The sequence below is a fragment of the Larus michahellis genome, chromosome 9 (assembly GCF_964199755.1).
Source record: "Larus michahellis chromosome 9, bLarMic1.1, whole genome shotgun sequence".
NCBI classification, from domain to species: domain Eukaryota; kingdom Metazoa; phylum Chordata; class Aves; order Charadriiformes; family Laridae; genus Larus; species Larus michahellis.
Genome location: NC_133904.1, coordinates 24007160 through 24020119, shown reverse-complemented (window position 1 = coordinate 24020119; position 12960 = coordinate 24007160). Strand labels below are relative to the sequence as shown.

The following is a 12960-nucleotide window of genomic DNA, read 5'->3' as shown; positions in this document are numbered from 1 at the left end:
CTGACCTGCGAAGCCATCCTGCCTGGAGTTAGGCCAATACAAAAGAACTATTTGTGCTGCAGGTATTCTCCGAGAAGGTGCTGCACAGAAGCATCGTGCCTCCTTCTGAGCAGAAGCCTGTTCTCAGTTGTGTTGGCTGAAGCTGGTAGGGTCCTGCAAGCTGACCAGAACAAGGGTACAGGTGCAGGAGTTCATGGCCACCACAGGGTGACAGTCAATAAAATGACAAGCACAAGGGTTGAGGCAGTTGCCAGAGGGTGTGAGGTGCTGCCAAATGACTTGGGAGAAACACCTTTTCTCTGATGTAGGTTAACCTGGCTGCAGCCAGAGTTTTGCAAAGTGTCTTCTAATCCTGGGTGCCACCATTGAGGTGCCTAAGACCTGAGCTGTAAAGGCAATCAAAGACATTTAGCTGTAATTACTGTCACTGGGAACTGCGAGAAGCAAGAACTGGAACTGGGCTTGGCTTCGCTCTGATTGTACCATTGAGATTAAAAAGGCATGAAAATGGGAGCCAGTTTGCCTGAAATGCCACCATGCATTAGTAGGGAAGCTAAAAGCAGAAAATGCTTTCCTACCTTTAGGCTGCCTGTGCTCCCCTCTAATTCCTCTCCAAGGGCTAGGATCATTTTCTGGTATGATCTCAGCTATCACCCAGCAAATGCCGGATTGTTCTCTCCGGGGTAGCCCATTGACTGATAGACTTTAATCCTGTCTAGAGGATTAAGTCTCTCAGGAGGGGAGGGTCTGTTTTTGTTTTTCAATATGTAGGAGATAAGATGTGATGGACATAACTGGCTTTCCTGACTTGATACACCCTTCCGGGTTACTGCCCTCATTACCTGCTTTGGAAACCGAGTCCAGATGATAGCTGTCATTTCACGTGGATGAGGACTGTTTTATTTGTTCCTGTTCCTTGTGCCTTCGCTCTTCGCTTTGCTGGGGGAGCGGATAGCATATGCACAGCATCCTCCCTCCCTTCCCCACTGTGGAGACAAGCCCTGCTGTCAGCCCTCAATCCTCCCGGGGCTAACCGAGGATTAGCTGTATCGCAGATGCTGCTGCCCAAAACTGGAAAGCGTTTGCAAGTGCTCGCAGACCTGCTCGGGGCTAGCAGGACTTGCTTTGGGACCAGGGTCACTAGTGTGCTTTGCTGTACCATGCCAATTCTCAGCTTAGGCCAGCTTGCGGTTTTTTGGTGTCCCGGAATGGTATTTCTTTCCTGTCCTGACCTTGCTCTTACGATTTCATCACTTTGTTGACCCACATTTTGTATTAAGTAATTTCCTCTCTTCTAATGGCTATTTCTGCTTCTCCCTGTGTCCCCAGATAATTGAGAATTGCCTGTCTGTTTTGTACGGAAAGAACTTTTTTCTGATTTCTTTCACAAACTCTGTTACTTGGCTTGGAGTACGGCATCAGACACGTTCTCTCTCTCTCTCTCTCTCTGAACCGGCTCTAACGGAGGAGAACTTGGTGCCGATGTTCACGACACAACTGATGCGTGCGCTTCGCTTCCCTCATCTCGCCTGCCTTTGGCTGCCTAGAATAGACGTGCTCAGCAACCAGACAAATTTAGAGCTGCAGGGATGGGAAGAGAAGCTCTGCCTGGCACCTGCAGGGCTGGTGATGGAGGAGGAAGGAAAACTTTGATGCAGGAGCTCTTGTAGGAAAGAGGGAAGCTCAGAGTTCCTCAGAACTGGCTCTGCAGCAGCCAGAGCATCACCTGCTCTAATGGCAGTGCCTCCCGGCTCTGAGATGAAAGTGCTGCTGGCAGCCACCTCTGCCTGCAGAGAAAGCTGAGCCAGCACAGCTTCTGCCCGGGGGAGAAACTGGCCAGGGGAGGCTGCAGGAGGCACACGCTCCTTTGGAGAGGCCCTTTGCCTGGGGTTAGCAGCCTAAATGTGGCTTGCGGGGGTGGTGTAGCGTGAGGACTCTTGTCCAAGTCAGTTGTCCTGACTTCCACTGTCACTGGAGCCTAAATTCCAAGAGAGATATCGGACAAAACCAGAATGACTCGTGGAGATGCTGGTAGCCATTGCTCGCTGAGAAAGCAGCCAAGTCCAGGCACTAACTTGTTCAGTGGCTGAACACAACAGATTCTGCTCTTTGAGAGCACATTGCAATGCGCTGTCTCCCACCTGCCTGTTCCTTGTGGTCCATCCGTGGTGCCACTGCCCTGACACCTTCCCCTCCTCCTTGCGACTTCCATGCCCGGGGTTAGAGGTGCATCCTCTAACGGAGGATGATCCTGGCTCGGTTTGCCAGCATCTGCAGGCCTGATGCGCCTCACTGGCGCTGCTGCAGACTGGGAGGTGCTTGGCTGACCTTTTGGAAGAGGTGGAGGTCAAAGCATGGTTCCCCAACGTAAGCGCTTTCAGCAGGGACTTTCTGGTTCTGACATCAAAGAGAAGTGTTTGGTTCAGTTCCTTCTTTGCCTGTAGTGGAGCTGACAAGGGAAGCAGTAACAGCGGGTGTTTTCAGTAGTAATGGGAGCAGCTGTTTGTAGTCCTGTGTTTTCAGTATTCTTGTTATTTGTTCTGGTGCTTGACTGTCAATGCTGGCGCGTCGTGGACACCTGCAGAGGGCTGGCAATTTGTCTGGGATCTAGGCTCCTTGCCATATGGGCCCTGCTTTTCTACTTTGGCCGCTTTGATGGCTTTTTCACCGTGTCCGCCTCATCTCTTTTTCCCTAAGACAGTCCTGAGCTGACTGTCTCTGTGAGGAGCAAAGCGGTTTTGTGGGGGTGTGGTTTTCCAGCAAAACAGTGAAATGGAGACGGAGCAGAATCTCCCAGGCTTCACATCCCTGATGGCTTTTGCAGTACCGCAGCCTGTGTGACTGCCCGCCTCTGTCTTCGTCTGCTTTCACAATGATGCTGGAGCTTCCCCACTTGTGAAGTGAACGCAACCGGCAAGATCTATCCCAGGAGGAGACGTTGATGTTTGAGGTATTAGCTGTTTATGTGCAGGCATGGTCTCTCTGGTGTGGGCATTCTTGGGTGATTTGTTGGAGCAGATCGTAAACCACCGTCCTTCCCCTCATCCTCCCGCACGTCTCCTGTATTTCAGAATAAATCTTTGTTCCTTGCTCCCCCCAACCAAACAAAGGCTCTGAGTGTCCCCTGCTTGCAGGAGCCTGGCACAGCAGCTGGTTCCCTGTCTGGACAAGGCAGCAAAGCACCTTAAACCGGCGTTGCTGTTTTGCCCAGCTCCATCCACAAACAAAAACATGCAGGAGCCAGAGGACTGACCATTGCGATGGCCCCGCTCATCATGGGCGTCTCTACTGAGCTGGGGGAACATCGTTCTCTTCTCCCCAGCGCAGTGTGGGGATACATGCCTTGGCCCCCCAGCTCCTCTCTGCAACGTTAATTCAGAAGACTGGTGGAAGGTGACTTTCTCCAGTGTTCCGGGATGCTCAGCATCTCCCTTGGGTTTTGGTAGGGCAGGAGTAAGCTTGGGCAGTCTGGAAGGATAAATCCCTGTTGTGAGAAGAGCAATGGCCTGGCAGACCCCTTGTCCATCGGTTTGCTTTGTTCACAAAGGCCTCGGTGGTTTCCTGGCTGCTTTCAGCTTTGTCCTCGTGGGGAATGCCAAAGTATCAGGAAACATCATCACTTTTAGTTTCTTTTCTTAAATGAGCTTTGTGCTGGTTCAGTGAGCTGAACGCTCTCGCCGTGGGGGACAGGCTAGTGCCAGGGCAAAGGGAAGAAGGGGCAGCAGGGCCTGGTGGGGTCATGGGCCACTTGTTCAGAAGGGTGCATTAGTTTTGGTGTTTGAGGGAGAAGCTGGAGAACTGTGGGTTTCTACTCCAGGGGTGATAAAAGCATGGAATGGGTTATGTAGAATCGGAGCCAGAGTCCCCTGTCATCCTGCAGTGGCCAATAATAGGCACTGCAGAAAAACCTCAAGAAAAAGAGAAAGATCCATCTCTTTATCAGGGCCAGCCAGCATGCGTTTAGGAAAGGCAGGTCCTGCTTAACCAACCTGATCTCTTTCTATGACCATGTGACCCACCTGCTGGATGCGGAGAAGGCTGTGGACGTCGTCTATCTGGACTTTGGTAAGGCCTTTGACACTGTCCCCCACAGCATTCTCCTGGAGAAGCTGTCAAATCCTGGCATAGACAAGTGTACTCTTCGCTGGGTTAAAAACTGGCTGGATGGCCGTGCCCAGAGAGTTGTGATTAATGGGGTGAAATCCTCTTGGTGGCCCGTCACCAGCAGCGTCCCTCAGGGCTCAGTTTTGGGGCTGGTTTTGTTTAATCTGTGATCATGGAATCTTCATGGTTGGAAAGGACCTTTGAGATCATCGAGTCCAACCAAACAACCTACAATCTCTGCCACTAGAGCATGCCCTGAAGTGCCACATCTAGATGTTTCTTAAACACCTCTAGGGATGGTGACCCAACCACCTCCCTGGGCAGGCTGTTCCAATGTTATCAATGATCTGGATGAGGGGATTGAGTGCACCCTCATCAAGTTTGCAGATGACATCAAACCAGGTGGGAGTGTTGATCTGCTGGAGGGTGGGAAGGCTCTACAGAGGGACCTGGACAGGCTGGATTGATGGGCCAAGGCCAACTGTATGAGGTTTAATAAGGCCAAGTGCTGGGTCCTGCATTTCAGTCACAACAACCCCAAGCAACGCTGCAGGCTTGGGGAAGAGTGGCTGGAAAGCTGCCCAGCAGAAAAGGACCTGGGGGTGCTGGTGGACGGCCAGCTTAACATGAGCCAGCAGTGTGCCCAGGTGGCCAAGAAGGCCAACAGCATTCTGGCCTGTATCAGGAATAGCATGGCCAGGAGGAGCAGGGAAGTGACCGTGCCTCTGTACTCGGCACTGGTGAGGCCTCACCTCGAGTACTGTGTTCAGTTCTGGGCCCCTCTGTACAAGAGGGACATTGAAGTGCTGGAGCGTGTCCAGAGGAGAGCTACCAGGCTGGTGAGGGGTCTGGAGACCAGGTCACATGAGGAGAGGCTGAGGGAGCTGGGCATGTTTAGCTTGGAGAAAAGGAGGCTGAGGGGAGGCCTCATTGCCCTCTACAGCTACCTGAAAGGAGGCTGTAGAGAGGTGGGTGTTGGCCTCTTCTCCCAAGGGAATAATGACAGGACCAGAGGAAATGGTCTGAAGCTGTGGGAGGGGAGGTTTGGATTAGATATTAGGAAGAATTACTTTACTGAAAGAGTGGTCAGGCACTGGAACAGCCTGCCCAGGGAGGTGGTTGGGTCACCATCCCTAGAGGTGTTTAAGAAATGTCTAGATGTGGCACTTCAGGGCATGCTCTAGTGGCAGAGATTGTAGGTTGTTTGGTTGGACTCGATGATCTCAAAGGTCCTTTCCAACCATGAAGATTCTATGATTCTCTGATTCCTTGTCAATAATGCAACCCTGGTCTTGCTCTTTCTCAGGCAAACTTTCTAGGAAGGAGGAAAGAGTTTTACTGAAGCTGGGACGACTGATCAGGAATAAGGTGAGAGCCCCAAGGTCAGGGCAGGTGGTACAGCGCAGCTTCCCAGCAGCCTGTGTCCTGTGGGACCCAAGCCCTTTCCTGGCATGAATCAACGTTTTTCTTTAGAAGTGACGAAAAGGGAGCTCTGACTTTAGTCATCAAAGCATCCTTTTAAGGAGCTGTGCTTTGCACAGCTAAGAGTCCGTGTGATGCTAACTGGAGAGCAGCACAATAAACCCATGCACTTTTAAGGCAACTGACTGTATTTGAACTTGGTGAAAGCAGAGATGGACTGAAAATGTCGCACCGTGAAAATATTTCTATTTCTTAATACTTTCTTCTGTATTTATAGTATTCTAATATTTATAAATCACAGTGTTTATGAAGAATCCTTTGATTTATAGTAGTGCATGTAGTTCTGCCTTGCAAGGATGCTTGTTTAAGAGTACAGTAAGCAAAAGGAAAGTTCAGAGGGAAGAAGATAAACATCCCCTGAAGTCAAGACAGTGGCTGAGCCTCTAGCTTTGAACATGAAGCTTCCTGGCTCTAGTCCCCTTGAACTGAATCTGGAAACTTTAAATAAAACAAAAAAAACCACCCCAAAACCAAACAACAACCCAACCAACACTCTTAAGGTGAAATCGGGGATTTTGGGGAGCATTTCTGACCACGCAGTCTCTCCCTAGCTGACTTCTGGGTGTTCCAGGCTGCCAGCAAGCAGAAGGGTTGTCCCAAAATCACTTTGAGACTTTTCTTTTTTTTTTCTTTTTTTTTTTCCCCCTACCACTGAAATAAATACCGTGCTGATTTAGGAACATGGGCCACTTGTTCAGAAGGGTGCATTGGTTTTGGTGTTTGAGGGAAAAGCTGGAGAGCTGTGGGTTTCTACTCCAGGGGTGATAAAAGCATGGAATGGGTTATGTAGAATCAGAGCCAGAGTCCCCTGTCATCCTGCAGTGGCCAATAATAGGCACTGCAGAAAAACCTCAAGAAAAAGAGAAAGATCCATCTCTAATAGTTGTCTGTTTTTTGTTTTTGTTTTTTTTTTTTTTCCCCAGCATCCAATGGTGTGAGGTTTAGGGACTTTTAGAGCTAGAAATTGGGTGTTAATAGTTAACGGGCCGCACAGAATTTTTTTTTTTTTCCTTTGAACGCAGATAAACTTGTCGCCTCGATGCCACCCCGCAGCGAGGAGTCCTGCAGTTCAGCCACGGGTTCAAAGACTGTGACCCACAAAAGTGCGCGGCAGCTGGAAGGAGGGGACAAGGTGCTGCCGTGGGACTGTGGCACAGGTAACTTCTGGGCTGTCATGCTCTAAAAGGGTGGTGGTGTTCCCAGTAAAGCTCTGAGGTTTCATTTTTGGGTGCTGGGATTGCCGTGGCCACTGAAGGCAGCCACAGTTGACAAAGATAGCCAGGGGAGTTGGGCAGTCAGGTAGAAAACTGTCACTTAATCTCGCTAAAGCAGAAAAGGTTGTTAATGATGGCAGAGCTCCATAATCCCCCAGCAATGCTCAGCATGCTGCCCTCACATTCTACACAGCAGACTCCAAACTATTTACCTTTGTCTGCATTGGTTTGCGTTCGGCCCCGTTCCCGGGAAGGGAAGGAGTGCTGGCTGTCCTGAGCATTCCTTTCCAAGGTGTAGCTCCCTGGAATTAAATGCTTTGATCCCAAAGGATCCTCTGTTACACATAATTAAATCATCCCATGGATCCTGCCAGCTGGTGTCTGGTCACATGAGTTCACGTCCATTTACTCTTCCTTCACCTCATTTTTTATTCTTCTTTTCCTCCCCTCCCAAGAGCCTGTGACCTGGTTGCTTATGGCTTCCTGCAGTTGCTGTCCCAAAGGAGCCATGTGGGAGCTATCTGGACACATAATGACCAGGAAGCAGGTGACAGGCATGAAGTCTGCATAAAGGAAGGGCAGATGGGAGGCAGGAAGAAAGGGAAGAGCTCTTCCCTGCCCAGGCCGGTGTCCCTTTGAAGCGTTTTGACAGGTCACAGAGGAAAATAAGTCAAATGGGTCCAGCACATGGTGAGATCCTGAGCTGTTCCCACTCTCCTGCTGGAAGAGATGGCGGGCTTCCCATGTCTGATGGAAAGAGAAACCGGTGCATCTGTGGCGCCGAGCCTTTGTGTCGCCAGGCGGGCTCTGAATTTAGAGCCAAGGACAGCGCTGAACTGCAGATACTTACCTTCTGCGTCATTTGGCCCAGGTTTGGCTAGCAGGGGCCAAAATAGGAAGGAGGAGCAGGAGATAGACCATTTCTTAAATGTCTCTCCCTTCCTGGCGAGACACATATCGCTGCTGGAAGTACTTGAACCCTACAAGGTCAACTTAGTATCTTTAAATTAGTTTACTTTCCTGAGAAGCTACCACTTAACCTCATGTGCCTGTCCAGCTTGGAGGAGATTGTGTTGGGTTTTTTCCTCAGCAGCTGTTTGAAGTGGCTTCTGGGGCATCGGGTGACTTGCTTTGCTTCCCCAGAGGAAAATGTGGACTGAAATTTCAACCCACGCTATGGCAGGGAATGGGAGAACAGATTGCAGAGAGCGAACCTTAATTTGTGTATTACCGGGAGGAGCTGTGGGTTTAACGGAGCTGATAAAGGGGGCTTATAAGCTCGTGTGTGGGATGGTGGGTGCTGGACCTTTCTTAGTACCGTTTAAAGATGTGGGAATGGGTATCGTTGCGGAGGCTTCGCCCACTGCTGAAATGTCACCATTCCCGCAGGAGAGCGTGGTAGCTGCTTGGCAATGCTGCTCTGAAATCCAGGCCCTTCCAGGAAGCCGAGGAGCACAGTGGTCAAGAAAAGAAACACCAGGAATTTCAGGTAAGCAAAACCCAGCGTGGCCTGCTGGGCCCTCCTAGGAAGAGGGAGCTGATGTGCAGTGCAGCATTAATATATCAACATGCAGCTCTCATGGTGGGAGTGTGGCAGATCAATCTCAACAAAGCAGCTTATTTCTATTCTTTTTGTTTTGTTTTAACTTTCTTTTAATTGGGTGTGACCCTGCCTTGGGTTTTATTTACTCTACCTAAAGCCTTTGGCACCCGTGTCTGGGGGGCGCACGTGCTCTTGACAGTCTGTCACCGATGCGTGTCTGTTTTACCTCCTTTCCTGCTTTTGCCAGTGAGTTCTTGCTGAAATCGCTCTTGGCAGGGTTGCTTGTTAATGTGACGGGCATTCAGGTGAAGCTCATTTGCCAACCAAATGTATGTTTGCAATGGAAAGGGTGAGGTGTGGTTTGGGGTCATCTAGATGAGCTGAGTTTGTTTGGGGCTAGTCCTTGGGCAGGACCTCTGGAAGCTACTGGGACAAGGGAATAGTGTTGTGAAGCTCTCGTCTGGGAGGTCCTACCTGAGGGGTGAGCCCCAGGGGTTTCCTCAGCAGCAGAAGGGAAAACACTGAAGAGGAGTCGTCCCAGCTCGGGGTTTTGTGCTGCTCTGCAAGGCGATGAGCGCGAGACGGCTCTCGCACAGGCCTCCTTTGGCAAGTCAAAGGGGTTGACCTACTAGAAAAAGATGTTCTGGGGAATGTGGCTCCTTCCCTTCCCTGATTCATTTTTAAAGCCCTGGGAGTGGCATTTAGCACACGGGGGCTTCTGACCCCTTTGGTTGACTCTTCTTGGGGCAGTAGATTTACTGTGCTTCAGCATCAGGGAAGAACTGGGAGGCGGGGACTCATACCAACTGATCAGCCTCCCCCAGGTTCAGTCCAGCTTAAAACAGCTGTTGGAGATGGACTTGCACAAAAACAACATGCCTGGAGAGGCCGAAGGGGTGACAGCGAGGGCTGGGGCTCTAGGAGGGGATGGCTGTGGTTGCATTACCTGTCTGTGAGGAATGTGAGTTTTGGGGGAGGATTGGTGTGTTGAAAGCAGAATGCAGCAATTTGCTGATAAAAGATCCGTTTTGCTTCCCTCCTACCTTGCTTTGTCATCTGAGGACTGAATGACCTGTTGGTCAGTGCCAAAAGAAATGTGAGTGGAATTTCAGGTTTTTCCTCCTGCAGTCCTGTGCTTATGAGTCTACTTGCTGCCAAAGGCAAAATGCAAGGGGTAAGAAATAGAAGCTCCAGTCTTCCAAAGCTCTGTCATGGTCATTTATACTCTTGTCCCAGCCTCACTGAGACATCAGTCCATGCTGCAGCAGGGTTCCCCGCACAGGCAGGGTTTAACAGAGGATTTCCCACGCTCTGGCAAAACATGCAGGCTCTCAGTCTCGTACTGTGGCAACACCTGCATACGTGCGGCATGACAGACCTGGTGAGCATCCACAGCCCTCTGTGCCGTGTTCAAAAAGGTCCCTCTTTGTACTGTTCCAAACTTGCTATGGCTGATAACAGCAAGAGATCGAGATGTGCTTGTCAGGTTTCTGGAAGAGACGGTGCAACAGAGAAAAGATCTTGCCTGGCTTTCGTCAAGGATAAGCATGTTTGTGGTGTTTAATTTTTTCTGTGGAATGTTTGCCTGGGTTCAAACCCATCACACCTACTCTGTGTTTCCCAGGGTCATGTTCCTGGCCCTGGGGTTACGAGAAGTTAAACCGTTGTTCACAAGAACATGTGAATTAACACACCTGCTCTTCTCCAGTGAAAAAATACCGGCTAGAACAGGAGGCTTCATGACAGTTAGACTGCCTGGCCACAGACACTCAAGCAGTCTGTCTTCTCTGCAACGGTGAATAAAAACCGTTCCTCTTAAGGAAAATATGTGCTTGATTTTTATTTTTTTTTATTTTAAACAAGATAGGGGGAAGCTGCCTTCTGATCCACATTGGAACCCGAGGAGCATGATCTGGAAAGAAAACCGCACATAATTTGCGCCGGGGAAGTTTTGATACTTGAGGGAAGCAGACGGAAACTTTTGCAGGAGGGGGCTGAGCAGGGTCCGTGCCTGGAATCTGATGGCTTGCGTTCAAATTTCTTATGGGTTGAGGAGGACACTGGCATGTGGCTGAGCAGGTCCTGAGCAAACTCTCACAGAAGAGCTTGTCTGCTTTGGGACGGGTGTGTGTGTGTGTGTGTACTTAATGGCCAGCGGGTTTTCTGTCTGTATTCAGGGCACTGTTCTGTGTTCGGCGCCCCCTGCAAACTGGTACAGGGTTGGAGCAACCTTGAAATCAACTCTATGCTCCTCCCAAGAGTCCAAACTGGGCTGCTCCTTGATCAAATGTGTCCGGCATTGCTCTGTGCTGCTTTGTTGTGTCTCCGTGGGACGGCCTTGCCCGTGGGGGACTGGTGGTGGGATTATTTCCTTCGTTGCGCAGAGTGTGTCATGCCACTCCCTTGACCCTCCAGATGTTGCCCGTGTGTTGAAGTCGCCTTCACAATGTTGTCCTGCGCAACGATCCGATGTTTCTGCATCGGAGGGAGTCAGGCTCGCCCTGGCTGATCAGTCACGCTGCTGCCCCGAAGGAGATTGTGGAGAGGAGAAAGGACGCCAAGGGGAGCTGTAGCTTCTGGAGGGAGCAAAGGCATTTGGGTGAAAGCTCTGTTTTAATGAAGACTATTCATTTGGAGAGTTGTAACCAGCATTTTGGTGTCATGCTCGTGTGCCCTTGCCTGTTCTACCACTCTTTTTTTTCTCTCCTCTGCTGCAGGCTTCTTTGCTGGTGAGCTGGCATGCAGAGATCTCACACAGCTTTCCATTTAATTGATACACACCAAGTGGTCTGCTGAGTCTCTTGCTTAGCAAAATGCAAAACATGCTACAGCATCATTCTGAATCAAGGACCACAATCCAGTCGTGTTCGTGGGGTGGCTCAGCCCATGGTCTACGAGATGGAGTGCGATCCTGTGTTGAGGCAGAAAGAGCCACTTCTGAAGTCTTGGGGGAGTTTAGAGCTCAATTTTGTACACGGGAGCACTGTATTTAGCTGTAGGTGGAAAAAGACCCGAAAGCTAACCATGCAGAGTCCCCAGCTGTGTGTGTTAGGGGCCGGGAAAAGGGAAAAGCAAAGGATTTACTGTTCTAAGGCGGCAGAAACTCTCCTCGTTCATCTCTGATCAGAACCCTTCTGTGTTTCTAGTTGGCAACTCCATCAAGAGTAGGAGTTGAAAGTCAGTTGCCCAGACCACCAGCTGCGTCGTGTCATAAAAGGCAAAGCAGATAATAATGTGTGCAGCTCTCATGGTGTAGCCCAAATTTGGGGTGGATGTAAAATGCCAAGTCTCCGTGTTTATTAAGGAACCAGCATGGATCGTATGGCTTAGGCTGTTGATTTACAAATGACGTTTCTCTTTCGCTCCTGACTGCGTGAAAGAACCTTAATGAATTAGATGGTTTTTCGGGAAGCTTTCTTTGCAAGAAAACAACTGATAACGGGGTTTAGCACCTCTGGGAGCAATGGGGCGGGTAGAGAAATATGTCTGCCTCTAGGGCAGAATGGCCAGTTGTTTCGAGGCCAGCAGCGGTGCAAAATGCTTCAAGGCTGGGAATCACCATGTGCAAAAGTGAAAAAACAGAATGATCTGTATGTGATCACACTGTAATTACCCAAGCAGCTATTTGGTTAAAGAGAAAGATGAACCTCCATGCTTAGAGCTGGTGGGAAATTCCTGTGGGGCCTTAAAATTCACCATTAGCTGTCTCATTAATTTTTATTTTTTTTTTTTTTTCTGCTTCCTCCAAAATGCCCCTCCTCACCCCGCCACTGTTCATCTCCTGCAGGAGCAGAGCAGTCCTGGCTCTAGCTTCAATACCAACTTTAAAGAGTGCAGCTGCGTCTCTCATCCTCGTGAGTTCCCCGTGGGGCTCTCCTATTCTGGTCACGTCCGACCTCGCTTTCCTCGCACGTAACGCCCTGCTCTTCTCATTAACAAACCTCACAGCGCTTCACAAAGAGCCGTCAGCCTTTCCTGGCCTCCCGGTGGGAAACTGGGAGGATGGAGAGGTTTGGTAAAGCAAAGTGACTTTCCAAAGGTTTGTGCCGCAGCTCCCATGGCAGGGTGTGCTCAGCATCCATGTGCTCAGCATCCCCCTCCTTTCGGAGGACATCAGCATCACAAAAGTTAGGGCAGGATCTTAGGGAATCTTAGGTATTTCTTTACCCCAGCTCCCAGTGGATTTTCCACATACGCTCCCACACTCGCACTGTGATGTGGGTTTGACTGGTCTGACGAAGGGGTGTGTGACACGGGAGAAGGGACGCCGCTGAGTTGTCATCATGTCTGTTGTATTTGTCTCATAGTCTTCCTGCCTTGTAACGAAGAATTAATTTTTGGGCAGCCTTCTATTTTTTTTTAATTTTTTTATTTTTTTTAGAAGCGGCCCTTTTATTATGCAATTGTAGCACTGGTAGGAAGAGGGCTGGCACATGAGAGATGCTGCAGCCTTGCTGCATCCTCCTGATGGTAGAGCCGGGGTCTTCTGCCCTGCTGCCGCGATATACCAGCATGGCTTTCTGGCCTCCACACATCCCTCTGTTTACACAACTGGGAGCAGCATCCTTTGTTACCGGTCTCTGCGCCCTTGGTCTGCTGTTGCTTTATGTGTGTTCT

The 12960-nt window shown here is 50.0% G+C and overlaps 1 long non-coding RNA gene across 1 annotated transcript; it reads left to right on the top strand.

The window, feature by feature from the left end:
- Positions 1–5314: 5314 nt before the first annotated feature.
- On the top strand, positions 5315–10053 carry LOC141748520 (uncharacterized). The gene is made up of 3 exons (XR_012589009.1): positions 5315–5472; positions 6609–6743; positions 8190–10053. It is a non-coding gene; the product is annotated as an uncharacterized LOC141748520 (long non-coding RNA).
- Positions 10054–12960: the final 2907 nt, after the last annotated feature.